This window comes from Garra rufa, chromosome 23, assembly GCF_049309525.1.
Source record: "Garra rufa chromosome 23, GarRuf1.0, whole genome shotgun sequence".
Taxonomy (NCBI): Eukaryota; Metazoa; Chordata; class Actinopteri; order Cypriniformes; family Cyprinidae; genus Garra; species Garra rufa.
The window spans coordinates 7,991,808-8,011,085 of NC_133383.1; the positions used below are offsets into that span (position 1 = coordinate 7,991,808).

Sequence of the window (19,278 nt, forward strand, 5' to 3'; positions counted from 1 at the left end):
GGTTTTACACGAGACATTGTTTCGTCTGAATGTTGTAGTCATTATGGCTTGATTTGCATATTGAGCATCACTAATTTGCTCGGTGTATCTAAATATGGCCGCACGTAACAAACAAGACGACGTCATTGAACGTGACCCCCTCCTGTCGAGAATCAAATGAGTCTTAAAATAATAGGTTAGGTATTATCAATAATAATAGAATGTAAAAACTAATAATACAATTATTAAAAGAAAAACGCAACTCTTTGTGAAATGTATAGGCTAACATTGTTGAGAATGCATTGAAAGACCCACTTGGGTTGGGTGTAGAAACACACATGCCTTTTCACTCATCAGGATGCAGGTAAGTCACACCTGGTCACATCATGATCATGTGGACATTTTGTACTCTAAACGGCTTCGTGCAAGGAGAACTCCTAAAGCGAAATTTGAGCAAGTTTGGGCAATTGAATCAAATATTAATTTCATCGTACGTATAATGCAGAGGTGGAAGGGGTGGATCATAAATCGCCCCCCACCCTCTTAAACCCACCCAAACCCCCCCAAACTTGCAGGGTTCGCGCCGCACTTTCCATTCGCTGTCGAGCTCAGGCAGCTATGTGATGAAGTTCTGCTCCTCTTCCCTCACACCTTCTCATCCTGTGGATGGAATAAGATGCTTTCAAACGACGATGCCTCTTTAGCAAACAAGGATTTCGCGGGTGTGATTTCTAACCGAGGATGTTCGTTTATCCGTTTCACATCCAGATGAGCGGGTTTTCGGTGCCATGAGGGAGTCTGAGGAGAATGTAAGTAGCTACTTCAGTTTCTAATTTTGCAAAAATAGGCCAGGTGAAATCTGTAGCTTTAGTGTCGTGTAGAATGACTGCAGTTTCATAGACGGAAAAATAACCATTTTTAAAATCTTTCTCTAAAGCCTGTCTTTGGCCGTCCTTGTCAGAAAAATAAAAAAGGTTGATAAACAAATTCTAAAATCCATTCATAATGTTTAATTATTAGCTAATGTACCGTTCTGCTTATGAATCAGTAGGCTTAGCCTATTATGTGTAATTTTTTTTTTTTTTGTAAAACATTACCAAACCCCCCTCATGGCTGATTTAAAATCTTTATAGTTTATTAACACGCATGCTTAACTGATCTGGCTGTTCAGCAAACGATAACAAATAAATAAGTGTTAATTGTCCTCTGTGTGACGTCACGCCGAACACCCTAAGTGGTTCAGGGTGGTTAAATTAACAGCTGCTATTAAAGATAATAGACAAAACGGTATTTTGCTTTAAAATTACGTTGCAAAATATTTTATTTTATTCTGTGTCATAAAATCAAGCTAAACCTTTGTTCTGCTGTAATTTGCATCACTCAGCTGCTTTATTTAATCTCATTTAGATGTTTAAGGCAATCTTTCATGTAAGCATTTATATGAAAAACGTGTATATGTTGATTATGTGTGGACCAAGATTAACTGAATAAATATGTACAAAGAGAAAAATGTATTTAGAAGCATTAATTTGTGGTAAAATATTAGTTAGGTAATTTTGTGCATCGTTCCTGGTTATAATATTTTATGTAGCTTTATTTTTATGTTTGTATTAATGAACTTGGGATCACCTGCTAATGCAAAAACGAATCTAATAAGCCAAACCGAAGAACGAAAATGCTCGTTCAAAATGTTTACAGGCCTGCATACATTGCAACAGATGAGTGAAGTATTTATGAAATCTGGTTGATTGTAATTCATAATTACAGTGCAGAACCTTAAAGGCGTGCGCACAAGCTGTTTCTGGAAACTTTGTTGAACGAACGAACTTGAAGTTTCACTCTTGTCTAAAACTAAACATTTAGAACGCTAACGACGAGGTCTCTAACAGTATCAGAAATGAATCAATTAATGTTTGGCATCTGAAGGTAATTTTTAGGGCATTGGATATCTTTATGCGCACCAATATTTATTTTCTACTCAAAAGAGTAGTTTACAATATCCTCTAAATGTTAGAAAAGCAGAAGGACCACGTCATGTAGGCTACCATTTTTTTAAACCACAACTAGCCCTGGTTAATTGATTTCTGATCCTGGTCTACAATCATAATTGCACTGCAGAATGAGGCAAGCCGGTGCGCGTCGCCGCGTGCGTCTCTCCAAATGGACATTTAAATCCGGCGCGACCCCGAGACCTCTGACCTCACGAGGTTTGTGCGCATTTTGGGCACTAGAGCTGGAGCCCATTGAGTGCGTCAGCCTTGTCATCCGTGAGCACGTCATCCGTGTGCCACAAGGACGTCATGATGTTACCCCGAGCAAGAGGAGCGAAAATGCCTCCGGATCAAACCTGCGCGCATTTTACGCATGATGCGAGAGCGATATTTGAAGCCCAAACCCGAGTACGCATGTGTTTACTCTCCGGCTTTCGCTCTGTGCCCGATGCTGTCTTTATGCCTTGCGTTTTTTGCTGCGTGCCCGTTTATTCTCTTGCCTGGATACGCAGGATTTCATGCGTACCGCACTGTAAATCCAGCCAAGCCGAGCTCCGACTGGAATAAAAGCATCCTCGCTGCTATGGATGGATGTAGCAGGCTCGCATCTTGTAGGTTTGGCTTAATCGCTCGAGTCTAGAATTAAGAAGTTCAACAATTACGCGCGGGAGCCAAGTTGGATGGGATCGACCTCATTTAGAGGAACTTTCGATTTTTTTGCTTGCTGCTAATTACTCGCATCTGCTGACTTGGAGTAATTGGGGCATTTTGCACTTGTTGTGGTGTGACACATCACGTTGGAGGCGTGTTGTTATCTTTGGTTATCTAGCTGTATGAGTGTGCTGGTCGTCATAAAGCTAGATAACCGAAAGTAAGAACCGCTTCTATCAGCATCTCAGCGTGGAGCGTGAAATATACCGGCGTTAGATGTATTGTTGAACGCGTAAACGCGTCAGGATGGTCTGTTTGTTATATAGGACTAAAATTAAAGCTTTTGGATAAAGCACGTAGGAGACAAAGGCGTAAGTTTGTTGTAGTTGTCAGCTTATTGGAACCCACGTGCGTCCGAGTATCGTTGACTCTGGACTTATTCAAGCTCCTCAAATGAAATAATTGGGACATAATGGGATGGAGGAAGGAATTGGCATAGAAAATCATCCTTAATTGATGCGGTCGAGCGCACGTGGGGGAGATGATGTGAACGCCCGTGGACCCCCATTCCCACGCTCGAGGGCAAGTGGGCAATGTCTTGTCTGGGGCAGAATATGACAGACAGCCCTGCGAGGGGGGGCCCCAAGTGCGCCCTGCTCATCTGCATCTCTGTGGAGGGTGGAACGGCGGGGATGGAGTGAATGGAGGATGCTGGAGAGCCTGTGTGTGACGGGAATGTGTAACGGGATGCTGTACTTACACATCCACACACGAATCAACGGGCGACTCGTAAACTATCCACGACTAGGCCGACGTAGAGGCCCCAAGAGCTGACAACTGATTTAGAGGCTTTCTCTCACACATCATTAAGCAGCTGGCTGTACATTAGGAATATCGTTGACAAAAATTGTTAACTTGTTTTTCTTTCACTTTCAGTTGACTTTCTTTCTTTTTTTATGTTGTATATATTTTCTATCATCAAATCCTAAACATAAACCCGACTTCTTTATATTAATTTAATGCCTTTGATCTTTATTGGCATTTGGTCCCATTAATACAGTAGAAATTCTAGCATCTCTCTCTCTCTCTCTCTCTCTCTCTCTCTCTCTCTCTCTCTATCTATCAATATATATATATATATATATATATATATATATATATATATATATATATATATATATATATATGCATACGAATATTTTCAATTGCATTATTATATTCTCATGTTTAAATTATCAAAATTATCGTTTAAATTAATCATTAGGATATTAAGTAAAGATCATGTTCTATGAAGATATTTAGTAAATTTCCTACTGAAAAAAACTTAATTTTTGATTAATAATGTGCTTTGCTAAGAACTTCATTTAGATAACTTTAAAGGGCGATTTTTCTAAATATTTAGATTTTTTTTGGCACCCTCAGATTCCACATTTTTCAAATTGTTGTATCTCAGCCAAATATAGTCCTATCCTAACAAACCATACATTAATGGCTATTTATTTATTTAGCTTCTATTTAACAGTTTTAGGAGTATATTAAATTTACCAAAGTGATATACTTATTGTTAATAATGTTTTTGTAAGTAGTAAGTATGAATTACCATATAGTTTTTGTAGAAAATGTATATGAAATTTATTTTAAAATGTTTAAAAACATAATTAAAAAGAATGAATCACTTTATAATTCATAATTACTGCAAAAAGGGGAATTCCCAAAATTTCCAGTGCAACCCATCACATTTCTTTTGATTTTGTTTAAAAAGTTACTTTTTATCTATGTTATCCTAGTGTTTTCTGCTAATGTTTTAAGTATTTTTTTTAACTACATAATAAAAATATCAAGGGCACAATTTTCATAAAAATATTTTTCAGTCAAATCCTTTATGTGCCCTAACACTGTTCTGATATAGATATAGTCCTTGGGGTTTCTGGGCACTGTTCAATGATATTGAGTGTTTCACATCATATTAGCCATGTGTATTTGTATGTGTATTTTGGCATGTAGAATCAGTTTTGATCTTGAATTTCATCTTGAACTTGAATTTGACCATGTAGCACATGCTGAACTCTGAACTCATGCTCTCTGTCCCAAAGGAATCAGAGAGGTCAGACAGGTCACCACTTGAGGTCACACTGAGGACTCAAGCTAAAAACAAAGATAGAACTTGGAAAAAAAAACAGCGTTTTCAGGGATGTTTACACACGTTTGCTTCACAAGAAAACAAAATGAGCCACTTTGGATAGTCTTGGACAGTCATTTGCCTGAACAAAATCTAAAAGAATTATCTGAAATATATAATCTGAATCATTATTCAGATCACACAGATTGCATTTTATTATTAATATTATTATTTAAATGATTTATTATTCATTGTTTGGGCTGGGGAGGACATAAAATGACTTTTGTTGAATATTTAAATGAAAAAATGAAGTATGTGACCATCTGAAAGCTGAATAAATAAACTTTCCATTAATGTATGGTTTGTTAGGATAGGACAATATTTGGCCGAGATACAACTATTTGAAAATCTAAAATCTGAAACAAAATATTAAGAAAATCACCTTTAAAGTTGGCCAAATGAAGTTCTTAGCAATATATATTACTAATCAAAAATTAAGTTTTGATATATTTACGGTAGGGAGTTTATAAAATATCTTAATGGAACATGATCTTTACTTAATATCCTAACATAAAAGAAGAATCAATAATTTTTTACCCATACACTGTATTGTTGACTATTGCTACAAATATACCTCTACTACTTAAGACTGGTTATGTCGTCCGTGGTCACATATAAAATGAAAATTATGCCACTTTCTATTTCAGCACCTCAACTAAATAAAGAAACTGTTAATAATTTAGTGGTGAAAAAGAGAGAGTGTGAAAGATCACAAGAATATCTGCTAATCAACCTGCAGTTATAATGTGCCCGCCTACTTTTGGCAAATCTGCCATGTGTGATGAACTCTTGAGCTGATTGGAGTTTCCATGGAGATGATGAGGCGAGCTGACTCTCTATATGAGCCGGAGGTGCCAGTGTGTCTATAGCTGCAATAAGTGTAATGAGAATCACCTCGTGTTACTGTTTCTATCTTAGATCTTCTGAGAGCGATTTATAATGAGAACGTAATCTGTCATCAACACTGAAGGATATTAATACTGAACCACAGCAGTTGTTCATAAAAATCAGATGATTTTTCATGAATGAATGAATGAATGGGCTACAAATACACTGAGAGGAAATTTCAAATCCTGCTATCCTGTAATTGTGTTTCCGTCTGTGATTTAGAACAAATCTTCTGTTTTCGACAACAGCTGATCTGCAATCTGCAAATGACTTTGTACTTCATAAACGTTGAGTCGGCTCATTAATACAACGAGACTGCTAATTTGCTGAGAGACTCTGGGATTTTGATGGAGAGACACAATGAGCCTCTTTTCCTTCAGTTGAGGGCAAAACGGCAGCAAAACCGAATTAACCGTGCTAGGATGAAATCTTTGGACTGCAATTAAAAAATGCATATCTGTATTCTGACAAACCAAGATTCATTTGAGAATCAAATCCTGCAGGAAAAACAATAAATGCAAATCGTAATCTCCAAATCATAATTTTGATTAACTGTCAACGGTTCATGGGCATCTCCAAACATGTCATTGTCCACCGTGAAAGCAATGCCTCCAGTTTGCCACCATCTTATGGCTTTGGCAGTGGAGACTGAGAGGGCAATCCTAAAATGTCTGCTGGCACACACACACACACACACACACACACACACACACACACACACACACACACACACACACACACGTCGCACGCTTTGCATATGTCACAGCACAATGGCTGCCCGTTACCATGAATACCAATTTTCTAATTAGCACCATTTTCATTGGTTTAGCACCCTGAGCTCCAGCGCATGATTGGTGGTAATCACACTGTCTGGAGATTCTCAGGAGAGCCGCTTTTGATGAACGTTTGGCATCCTGTGTTTTGATTCGGCGTCGCGTGTACAGTAAAACAACCATATGGATGAAGACGCTGTAGTTCTGCTTTTCTACAGTAAAACAAATGTGTTTTATGACTTCTTTTTTAGCTTACATGTTACTTTTATATTTGCATACATATCAGCTGAATGCTCAGCATTTCAGTACAGTTTAACCAAAGAGAGGAATTTAGATTATTTTTAGAGTCAGTGGCATGCATGAAAAATGAACGGAAGAAGTGCAGGTAGATGGCAGACGTGAGAAACGTTAATAATGTTTATAATTTATTCAGATTTAAGATATTCATGCAATAATAGATGCTGTTGATACTTAAGCACTTGTGAGACAAATCTTAAGCATGAATAGATTTTGCTAGCGGCCTTTATTCTTTCTTTAAGACGGCAATCAAATGCTTTCTGTTAAAAGTTATTGCATTAAAATTTTATTAAAAATTGCCTGGTGTGGCGTAAATAAAATGTAGCTGAAACAGTAGGTCAAGGATTTGATTCCAATTAGTATGACAAATGTAGACATTATATGTCAAGTAGATATTATATATACCTCTGAATATGCTCAGACATTACATATAGTCTTGTTGCATTTATAAACCACCTAAAAAGATGTGGGTTTTGCCTTTCTTTCGTTTTTATAGCGTAAACACTAGTTTTACATTTCACCCTAAATGCATTTTAAATGCATAAGTGCATTTAAATGCATAACAGTGCACACATTTTAAACATTTAAACAGTGATTCAAAAGAGAGGAATTTTGATCATTTTTACAGTCACATCAGTGGTATGCATTAAATATGAACAGAAAGAGTGCAGATAGATGGCAGACATGAGAAACTCTGTTAATAATTTATTCAGATTTACGATATTCATGCAATAAAAGGTGCCGTTGATACTTATGCACTTGTGAGACAAATCTTAAGCGTGAACAGATTTTGCTTGTGGCCTTTATTCTCTCTTTTACACTACAATCAAAAATTGTCTATTAAAAGTTATTGCATAATTCTTTCAAAAATTGCCTGGTGTGGTGTAAATAAAATGTAACTCAAACTGTAGGCCATGGGTTCGATTCTAATTTGAATCCAATTTAAGTTCCTATGGATAAAAACATTATTATATGTAAAGTAGATATTATATATACCTCTGAGTATGCTCAGACATTACATATAGTCTTGCAGCAATTATAAACCACCTTAAAAGATGTGGTTTTTGCCTTTTTGTTTTATAGCTTAAACACTAGTTTTACATTTCATTCTAAATGCATAAGTATCAGAACAGCACACATTTTCAATAAAAAGTACATTTAGACATTATATGTAAATAGTCTTGTTGCATGTATAAACCTCATGAAAGAAGACTGTAGTTTAAACACTAGTTTTATATTTTACCCTAAATGCATAAGTATCAGAACAGTGCACACATTTTAAACATGCTCAACATTTCATAGTACAGTCAGTGATACAAAAGAGAGAAATGTTGATCATTTTTTGAGTCACATCAGTGGTATGCATGAAATATGAACAGAAAGAGTGTAGATAGATGGCAGCCATGAGAAACGCTGTTAATAATTTACACATTTAAGATATTCATACAATAATATGTGCCGTTGATACTCATTCACTATAAAAACAATATAAAACATTTGATAGTACAGTGATACCTAAAAGGAATTTTGATCACCTTTAGAGTCACATAAGTGGCTTAAAAGCAAAAAACAAGTGTTTATGACTTTAGCTAGTACTTTAACTAGTTTCATATTTCATTTATGCACATTTCACTTTAAGAGTTACATCAGTGGCTTAATCATAAACAAAATTTTGCTAGTGGTCTTTATTTTTTCTTTCTGACTATTAAATTCAAAATTATCCATTAAAAGTTATTACATAAAATGGCATTCAAATGTTGGCTGATATGGCGTAAGTAAAACGTAGCTTAACCAGTAGGTCATTGGTTCGATTCCCCAGGTATGCATGAGCTAAAAAATTCAATTTAAGTTGCTTTGGATGAAAATGCAAATCTAGACATTGTACCTCTAAATAAAAGACATTGAGCTCACCATTATAAAGAGTCTTGTTTTGCTTTTCTGCAGAAAACAGGCAAATCAACTGTATGGAAAATGTAGCTCAACCAGTTGGTCATAGGTTCGATTTCCCAGGTATGCATGATCTAAAAAAATCCAATGAATCCGATTTAGGTTGCTTTGCATACAAATGTATGGAAAATGCAAATCTAGACGTTATATGTACTTCTAAATAAGACATTGAGTTCACCATCATATAGAGTCTATATGTGAGTGCATGAAAAAAAAAACTTAAAACGACCATGTAGTTCTGCTTTTTTTTAAGCAAAAAACAAGTGTTTTATGGCTTCTTTAGCTTAAAAGTTTGTTTAATGTTTCACCCAAAATTCATTTTAAGTGCATAAATGTCAGAACAGTGCACATCTTTTTCTATGTCAAACATCAACCATGCTCAACAATTCATAGTACAGTGATTTGAGAGGAATCATATCAGTGGCTTAAGCATGAACGGATTTTGCTAGTGGCCTTTATTATTTCTTTCAGACTGCAATTAAATACTATCCATTAGAAGTTATAGCATAAAAAGGCATTACAAAATGTAGTATGGTGTAAATTCAAATGTAGCTCAAACAGTAGGTCATAGGTTTGATCCCCCTGTGTTTTATCACTTCTTTAGCTTAAAAACTAGTTTTATATTTCAACCAAAATTAATTTTAAGTGCATTAATATCAGAACAGTGCACAAATTTTTGATGTGCACATTTCATTTTGCTAGTGGCTTTTATTCTTCCCCTTCAACTACACTACAATCAAATAATTTCCATTAAAAGTGATTGCGTAAATTTGCATTCAAAATCGCATGTATGCTTAACCAACAGGGCATGGGTTTGATTCCCCAGGTATGCATGACCTGAAAAAAATGTATTGTTTGAATCCAGTTAAAGTTGCTTTGAATAAAAATGTATGGAAATGCAAATCTAGACATTATATGTACTTCTTAATATGAGACTTTGAGTTCACTATTATATAGAGTCTCATTGCATGTAAAAACCACTTAAAAAGACCATATGGATGAAATTGAAGTTTTCTACAGTGAAAACAAATGTTTTATGACTTCTTTAGCTTCAAACTAGTTTTATATTTCACCCTAAATTCATTTTAAGTGCATGAATATCAGAACAGTGCACATGTTCAACACAATTTTGATCACTTTCAGAGTCACATCAGTAGTTTAAGCGTGAATAGGTTTTGCTAGCATCCTTTTTTTTTTTCAACTACAATCAAATGTCCATTAAATGTGATTGCATAAATTTGCATTCAAAATTGCATGTATGGTGTAAATAAAATGTAGCTTAACCAGCAGGTCATGGGTTTGATTCCCCAGGTATGCATGAACTAAAAAAGTAGTGTTTGAATCCAATTTAAGTTTGAAAAAAATGTATGGAAATGCAAATCTAGACATTAAATGTATGTACTTCTTAATACGAGACATGGAGTTCACCATTATATAGAGTCTCATTGCATGTAAAAACTTAAAATGTTTTATAACTTCTTTAGCTTCAAACTAGTTTTATATTCCACCCTGAATTCATTTTAAGTGCATAAATATCATAACAGTGCACGTGCATTTCATACCAGAAAATAATTTATCACTTTCAGAGTCACATCAGTGGTTTAAGCGTGAATAGGTTTCGCCTGTATGGCATAAATAAAATATAGCTCAAACAGTAGGTCATGGGTTTGATTCCCCAACGTCTCCTTTGAATCCAGATAAAAATGTATGTCAAATCTAAATCTAGACATTATATGTACCTCTAAATGCAAGACACTGAGCTCACCATTATGTAGTAAAGCTAACAGAATAGTATGTGCCTTTATTGTGGGTGTAATGTGAAATCTCTGTGTTTCTGTGTGTGTTAGAGGCAGCTGGAGCTCGGAGTCGCCCGCAGGACGAAGTGGAAGCAGCGCTGCCTCATGAGGCTGATGCAACGTGAGGTGAGTGGAGAGCCAGAGGCCAGAAAAAGGGATGCGAACATCCTCTGCGGACCATTCATAGACACATGCACATGTGCGCCTTTGCTGAAGATGCTCGTAGCACATCTGAGATTTGTTTTGCAATTGCATACAAATCCAAAAGCACAGATATGCATGCAAATGACCAAAAATAAACATAAATAATATTGGTGGAAAGAGGCTGGCTGTAAATATTAATGTTATGTTGCAGTGTTAATGCCATTGATGTGTTCGAAAAAAGACTTGCGCTACAAGAATTACTTTGGTCAGAAGAAATGTTTATCGAGCCAGAAGATGTGTGTGTGTGTGTGTGTCTGAATCAGGGTGGTTTAGAAAACCAGGCCAAAGGCAACATTAAACCCCTGACCTATTTCTTCAAATCAAGTCGGTCGAATTGGACTGTTACATTAGACTCCCATTGAAGTTCTCCATGATAGCAGACGCTAATGATGTGATATTTAGATTATAATTACGAAACAGTCTGTCTGCATGAAGCCGAAAGCATTTGGTTTTGTGTGTTTGCACAGAAATAGGATTAATAATAGAATAAAACAGCATGCAAATATCAATAAGCAACAACAAAACAATCCACAAATAAATATATTCATATTTTTTTCTGTTGCTAATTTGTTGATTGTTGCTAAACGTGCACCGCTGTGTAAATATTAGCAGCCCAGCTTTCATCAAAATCGTCCTAGCCAACCGTAAATGTGTATTTTATGTGTGTGAGGTGGATTTGCGCGGGCTTCATCTATTTTTTCTTTCTTTTTTCATGGTTCCCACCCAGGGAACAAAAGGCATGTGCATAATAAAATCATGCAAATGCATGCAAATTGCAAAGCCAAAATAGGGGTATGGACTTGGTGCTTTCCTTTGTGATGCAATCATCCCCCTCACTGTGTACTTAAAGTGCTGGGTTAAGCAGGAGACAAAATGCTTTGAATGGACCAGAAAAGAGAACAAAAAAGAAAAACAGGTGTCTTTTCCTGTGCGCTAATGTTTTTACGTTTAAAAAAAAGAAAAATACAGAAAAAGGAAGAAACATTAAATTATCCACCTTTTGTGGAAAATATTTAGCTAATTTAAAGAATAAAAGCTATACAAGAAGATGCATATATTTATATTAAGGGTGTTAACTATAACTCGTGCATGTGTATTTATAACTATTTTAGTTTTATAACTGTTTAGTTAAAACTATAACTAACCTCATCTAAAAACTAAAATGAAAACAACATTTTCATTACTTAAAATAAAATGTTGACTGGAATATGATACATTTCAAATTTTAAATTTAACTTTATGTACTAAAACTGAAATGAAAATGGACAAAAACATGACAATTACTAAAACTAAAAACAATAAAAACATTCACAAAATTAATAAAAACTAAAATAGAATCTCTGTGTTATTAAACACTGATTTATACTTGTTTTTATTTATATATTTATATTTTAATACATGTGACCCTGGACCACAAAAGCAGTCTTAAGGGTAAATTTTTTTAAATTGAGATTTTCATTGATGCATGGTTTGTTAGGATAGGACAATATTTGGCCGAGATGCAACTATTTGAAAATCTGGAATCTGAGGGTGCAAAAAAAATCTAAAATATTGAGAAAATTGCCTTTAAAGTTGTCCAAATTAAGTTCTTAGCAATGCATATATTTTATATATATATATTTACAGTAGGAAATTTACAAAATATCTTCATGGAACATGATCTTTACATAATATCCTAATGATTTTTGGCATAAAAGAAAAATCGATCATTTTGGCCTATACAATGTATTTTTGGCTACATAAGACATGACAGGGTCACATATTTGTATTTATTTATTTATTTTTAAAAATAAATATTACGTTCTTAGACCAGATTTGTGTTTAGCCACAAAATGCTTTGTATTTAGGCCACGCGTTCTATACGTTTATCGGCACGTCTGTCTTTTGCCACATTAAAAGTGGCTTTTCTTAGCCCAGACGAGAGGGGCTTCTCTCTCAGACACAATATGGTGAGATGTGCACAGGCCCAGCGTGCAGACAGACGCCTCACAAGCTTCTTATAATGCGTGTCGACATTAACATTCTTGCATGTCTAATGCCGGGCTTGCAGCAGACACGGTGTCCGGAGAGCGTGTGAATGGGGGCCGTTATAGACAGCACCGTCTTAATGATTTATTAATCTGCGCGCGGGCCTCATCTGAATATATCGGAGCCTGGATGCTGAGCAGCTCTGCCGGGCAGATGGGCCGACTGCAGACGTTCAGCGCGGTGTGTGTGTGTGTGTGTGTGTGTGTGTGTGTCGCAGTGCTGACGGCCATAGAAACACACACTGCAGAGCTGCACGTTATTTCAAAAGGCAACCAGGCTCTGAAGTGTTTTTTGAAATTCAGTTCATGTAGTGAGCGTTTTTTTTAGTGTAATTTGTTAATTCAATGGACACGTTAATGAATTGTAGTGTGTTTTTGATGATATGCAATGTGCATGAGAAATTAAATTGAGTTTGGATGCAAGAATTCATCTTTGTTATCTGTTTTAGAAGATTAGCCCAGCAGATCTCATGTTTTATTTTTCTGTGTTAAATGCATTTTGCACAAAGTTTAAGAACCGTTCCATAAGGTTTGGAACTTATATTTACATGCTCTATAATACCAGGATTACTTTAAATCCATTTTACACAGGGATTTACATCTGAAATGTGTTCAAATGTGAAAGCGTGAAAATTTGCATCCAAATTATTGGTGCTGCATGAATATATATATATGTGACACTGGAGCACAAAACCAGTCATAAGGGTCAATTTTTTTGAAATTGATATTTATACTTCATCTGAAAGCTGAATAATTGATGTATGGTTTGTTAGGATAGGACCATATTTGGCTGAAATACAACTATTTGAAAATCTGGAATCTGAGAGTGCAAAAAAATCTAAATATTAGGAAAATCACCTTCAAAGTTGTTCAAATGAAGTTCTTAGCAATGCATATTACTAATCAAAAATTAAGTTTTAATATATTTTTGATAGGAAATTTACAAAATATCTTCATGGAACATGATCTTTACTGAATATCCTAATGATTTTTGTCATAAAAGAATCATTTTCGATCATTTTAACCCATATAATGTCTTTTTGGCTATTGTTACAAATATACCGAGCTACTTAAGACGTAAGGTTTTGTGGTCCAAGGTCACATATGTACAAGTGTAAGCAAACAGAAACCATTTTGTGTATGTTCTGGAACAGTATAACTAGCTATAACATGCAAGTATTTGAATATACTGTTCAAAAGTATTTAGTCAGTCATTTTTATTTTTTTTTTAAAGAAATTAATACTTTTATTAAATGTTCTTTTGAACTGTCTACAGAATTCAGACCCCAAACTTTTATTCATTTTTTTTTTATGTTATGTATAGCAATGGAACATGTCTTTTTGCATTGGCAAACAGCAGTTTTACAAGCTTATATGATCAGTGAAAAGGTCCAGCTATATTTAATGCATGAAGACATATTCAAACTTTTGTTGCTCATATTAGCATCAAGCATATTAATGCATATTTACTATTGTGTTATACATGGCATATACATATGTAAAATTTGATTAGAAGTAATGCAATGTGTCAACACACACACACACACACACACACACACACACACACAATGAGACCCTGGACCACAAAACCAGTCGTAAGTAGCATGGGTATATTTGTACCAATAGCCAACAATACATTGTATGGGTCGAAATGATCAATTTTTCTTTTATGCCAAAAATCATTAGGATATTAAGTAAAAATCATGTTCCATTAAGATATTTTATAAATTTCCTACCATAAATATATCAAAACGTAATTTTTGATTAGTAATATGCATTCCCAAGAACTTAATTTGGACAGCTTTAAAGGCGATTTTCTCAATATTTTGATATTTTTGCACCCTCAGATTCTAAATTTTCAAATAGTTGTATCTCAGCCAAATATTGTCCATGGAAAGCTTATTTGTTCATTGTTAATTTAAAAAAAATGACTCTTATGACTTCCGACAGGAGAAGCCATTTTCAGCTTTTAAACACTGCTAAACGTATATTAGATTACTAAGAAGCATTTTCACTTGATAGTCTCAGAAAACCTTTTATGTACAGAGGACGAAGCACGAAGGCCTTGTTTTAGATATGCAAAATCATTTTAGGACACTTTTTTTTTTTTTTTTTTTTTTAACAATATTCAGGTTCAAATCCGTACTAGTCTATTTCCAGTCAGTTTTCATTCCTCTCGTAATGTCTCTCTGCTGAAGTGAGTGGCGATTAAGCAGCAATATATCAGCCCTATGAGAGACGTTGCTCTCTCTCGGGTCCCATGTTGGAGTTGTGTGTTAAGAGTGGCGATGGAGAGAAAGAGTGAAGGAGGGGAGGACAAATTGGAGGGGGCTTACGGTGGCCCAGTCAAAGGGTCCATTGTGCTGGGGCGAGGAGCAGAGTTAATCAGGAGACCCAACAGTAATCAACGGTAGAGTTTGGGTCGGACAACTGCTTGGGTAAACATCCATTGTTCTTGGGCTGAGGTACTAAACAATGCCAGCATTGTCCCCGGGTCTCTCATTAGGGTGTGCTGGGGGTTACGAGCTCTCGGCTCGGGCTGTTAAGAGCTTCGGAAGCGGATGGGAACCAGAGGGGTAAAGCCGAGCGGAGGGGGAGAGGAACAGGCCTCTCACAGTCCCTCCGCCACAAAACCTTTTGGCCATGGGCCGCACAAGCCGCAGGAAAGAGAGAAAGGCCAAGCTTGTCATGACATCTTCACGTCAAAATCTCACGGAAGGCTGGGGGGGTGGGGGGAAATTCAGAACAGGAGAGGATGAACATCAATTAGAAAGGGAGTTATGGTCATCTATAACCAATATCAATTAAGTCCAGATGGTGTCTACACGAAATATGTGACCCTGGACCACAAAACCAGTCTTAAGTACTGTTGCACGGGTATATTTGTAGCAATAGCCAAAATGATACATTTTTCTTTTATGCCAAAAATCATTAGGATATTAAAGGTCCACTGAAGTGCCTTGAAACACGCAGCCTTATTCTACGTGGTGACGTACTTTTAACTGAAACAAAAACATATCGCCCAGCCCCGCCCACTTAATTTGAATAGCCAATAGCGTTCCATTTATATCTGCTCGGGCCAGAGCCGTTAAGCTGGATAAAGCCGCATTTGTAGCTTATGACAGCCACAGACTAATAAATTACCCCACAGATTCAATATGAAACTCTTGCTAAAATAAAATAGTGATCATAATCATGCTGAGGCTGTGTAGTTTAATACATGCCGATCGCACATATGAGCGCATATGATCTGCTCCGTGTATTGCGTCTCTGTGTAGGGGGCGGGACACTACGGACTCTAGAGAGCATTTGATTGGACAGAACGTTTGATGAGAAACTGAAGTGCACAGTGATATCGTCAAAATCGTTGATTCATATTGGCGGAAGTGACGAGACTGTAAGTTTTGAATGCCCATATCTTGTAAACGCAAATTTTGTCGTTGTTTTGAAGCACACTAGCTCATAGATAATCTTAAGGCTAATATTATACTAAATATTATTTTTATGAATATATTACTAAATTATATTACTGAATATATTACTATATTACTAAATTATACTAAATATTCATACTAAAAAGCCAAAAAACTTAAATTTTGATTTCAGGGGGACTTTAAGTAAAGATAATGTTCCATTATGATATCTCGAAAATTTCCTACCGTAAATATTTTAAAACTTAATTTTTGATTAGTAATATGCATTGCTAAGAACTTCATTTGGACAACTTTAAAGGTGATTTTCTCAATATTTGGATTTTTTTTTTTTTTTGCACCCTTAGGTTCCAGATTTTTAAATGGTTGTATCTTGGCCATATATTGACATGACAAACCATACATCAATTGAAAGCTTATTTATTCAGCTTTTGGATGATTTATAAATCTCTTTTTTTTTTTTTAAATCACCCCGACTGGTTTTGTGGTCCTGGGTCACATATATTCTATTTTCATTTTGTGGCTGGTGAAAATATCCTTATTAAAGCAATAAAATGTGTTAGGCTCTTAACTAAAAAAAAAAAAAAAAAAAAAAGTAAAAATTATGTATATTCAAAATTTTTTTTTAAATGTGGCAGTAATAAAACGGCTAAGTAAAACCTAAAGCTTCGCTATGTACGTTATTTAGGCTATTTATTTTTGTTAAATAGCAAATGTCATTATGAGTGAGTACGCTAAAAATTTGTCTTCCAAGCCATGTTTTGTATTACCTCAAGATTTTCCATAACTCAGGATACTTCATATTTGTGACCCTGGACCACAAAACCTGTCATAAGGGTCAATTTCTTTAAATTGAGAGTTACATATCATCATCATCATCATCATCATCATAAAAGATGTTTACATATAGTCCACAAGAGATAATAATGGTTGAATTTATAAAAATGACCCCATTTGAAGTTTACATACGCTTGATTCTTAATACTGTGTTGTTACCTGAATGATCCACAGCTGTTTTTTTTTTTTGTTTAGTGATAGTTGTTCATGTGTCCTATGTTTGTCCCAGAAATTATTTGTTTTTTCTGCATTTTTGTGTATTTGAACTCTTTCCAACAATGACTGTATGATTTTGAGGACAACTGAGGGATTCATATGCAACTATTACAGAAGGTTCAAATGATGTTCCAGAAGGAAACAATGTATTAAGAGCCGGGGAGGTCAAAACTTTTTGAATTTGAAGATCAGGGTAAATGTAACTTATTTTGTCTTCTGGGAAACATGTAAGTATCTTCTGTAGTTTCTAAAGGGTAGTACTAAATTAAAAAATATGGTATTTAGGCAAAATAAGAAAAATCGACACATCTACATTCTGTTCAAAAGTTTTCACCCCCAACTCTTAATGCATGTTTTTTCATCGAGCGTTTGAACCTTTTGTAATAGTTACATGAGAGTCCCTCAGTGTGAAAAGATGGATCTCAAAATCATACGGCCATTGTTGGAAAGGGTTCAAATGCACAAAAATGCTGGAAAACCAAACACTGAAGAACTGAAGGGTTTTCCCGAAGAACAGTGAGCAGTTTAACTGTTCAGGACAAACAAGGGACTCATAAACAACTATCACTAAACAAAAAAACAGCTGTGGATCATTTAAGTAACACCACAGTATTAAGAATCAAGGGGATGTAAACTTTTGAACAGGGTCTTTATTATTTTCTCTTGTGGACTGAATGTAAACGTCTTTTATGTGAAATATATTATTCAGGTCAGTACTAAATAAACAATAACATGCATTTTGTATGATCCGTCTTATTTTGGTATAACAATTAACATTTAGCAAATTTCAAAAGTGGGATGTAAACTTTTGACCTCAACTGTATTTTTGGATATTGCTACAAATATACCTGTGCTACATAAGACTCGTTATGGTAATCTGAAACATATGAATTAGTGCAAATATTCCAGTTAAAGGTCTGCTGTTAACAAAACCATAAGCACTTAAATTGCGTGGAAACGTCACAGAAAAATCTGGCTACCGTCTTTTTGTTTCTTTGTCTTTTTTTCATATTTGCTATACACAAGAGGTTTTTTAATGGTGTGTCTGGTTTGTGTGACCTCCTGATTCAGAGAATTATGGATTCATCCTTCTGTATGGACAAATCTGGCACACATATGCACTAGTTCCTATTCTAAGCACTCGGCAGAGAGAAAGAGAGAGAGGGGTTCATGTAACACACTCTCATGAAGAAAGCATGTTACTGTAATTAGACAGCGGATGAGTTTGGCGCAAGGATAATTTCCCCCCAAACCCTTTCATCTTCCTGTTCTCTCCCCCACCTAATTTTACATAATAGTAAGACACGGCAGGCATAAAATCTCTCCTTAAGTCATGACATGGCCTCTATATGTGTGTTTAATGAGTATGTATGTGCTGAAAATGGGGGGTCTTTTGTTCGTTTTAGAATCTGGGGAAATTTCTGAGCGCTGCGAACCATTTATGTACTATTTTGTGTGTGGGGAAAATGGACGCTCTTTCGTGCCATTGCTTCGGTCGGCGGTATCTCTGTTATCTCAGAAAGCACACTGGGTCGAAGACTCATCGTTCTTGTGGGGGATAAAATACAGCTAGTGTGGGAAATGGGAAAAGAGGAACTGGCATCTGCCACCCCGAGCCATTAAACCAGGACAGGCCTCGGAGAAAGGGAACTTGGCGCTCTGGTTTGTGATTAGCTCCATTGTTGGAGATATTTTGAGCTTCGTTGGTCTCAGATAATGTTCCCTAATGAGTTCACACGAGCTTAGCTGAACCTTGAGTACAGACAGAGGTTATAGGGGTCTCGCTAGATCCTGCATAATGCAGTGTAAAAGACTACATAAGGCCCGAAACATCACATTTGATTGGATTGTGAAAAGTGCCTGTGATATAATCGGTTAATTTATTTTAATTCACTTTTGTTTAGTAAAGGTGTCAGTAGCAGGAAAAATATCAAATTCTGCTAAAAATGATGGAAACTTTTATTCTTTATTATAACGTGCACTGCATAATCATTTAGTTTTAAAATATATTTATTTTTTTAATTTATGAAAACAAACACTTCTCATAAATAGAATTATATGC

At 35.6% G+C, this 19,278-nt stretch overlaps 1 long non-coding RNA gene across 1 annotated transcript in view; it reads left to right on the top strand.

The window, feature by feature from the left end:
- The first annotated feature begins 556 nt into the window (after window positions 1-556).
- Window positions 557-19,278, top strand: part of LOC141298831 (uncharacterized) — a 22,654-nt gene continuing 3,932 nt past the window's right edge. Inside the window, exons 1-2 of the long non-coding RNA XR_012341658.1 lie at window positions 557-788; window positions 10,553-10,627. This is a non-coding gene — a long non-coding RNA (uncharacterized lncRNA). The remainder of the gene's footprint in view (window positions 789-10,552; window positions 10,628-19,278) is intronic.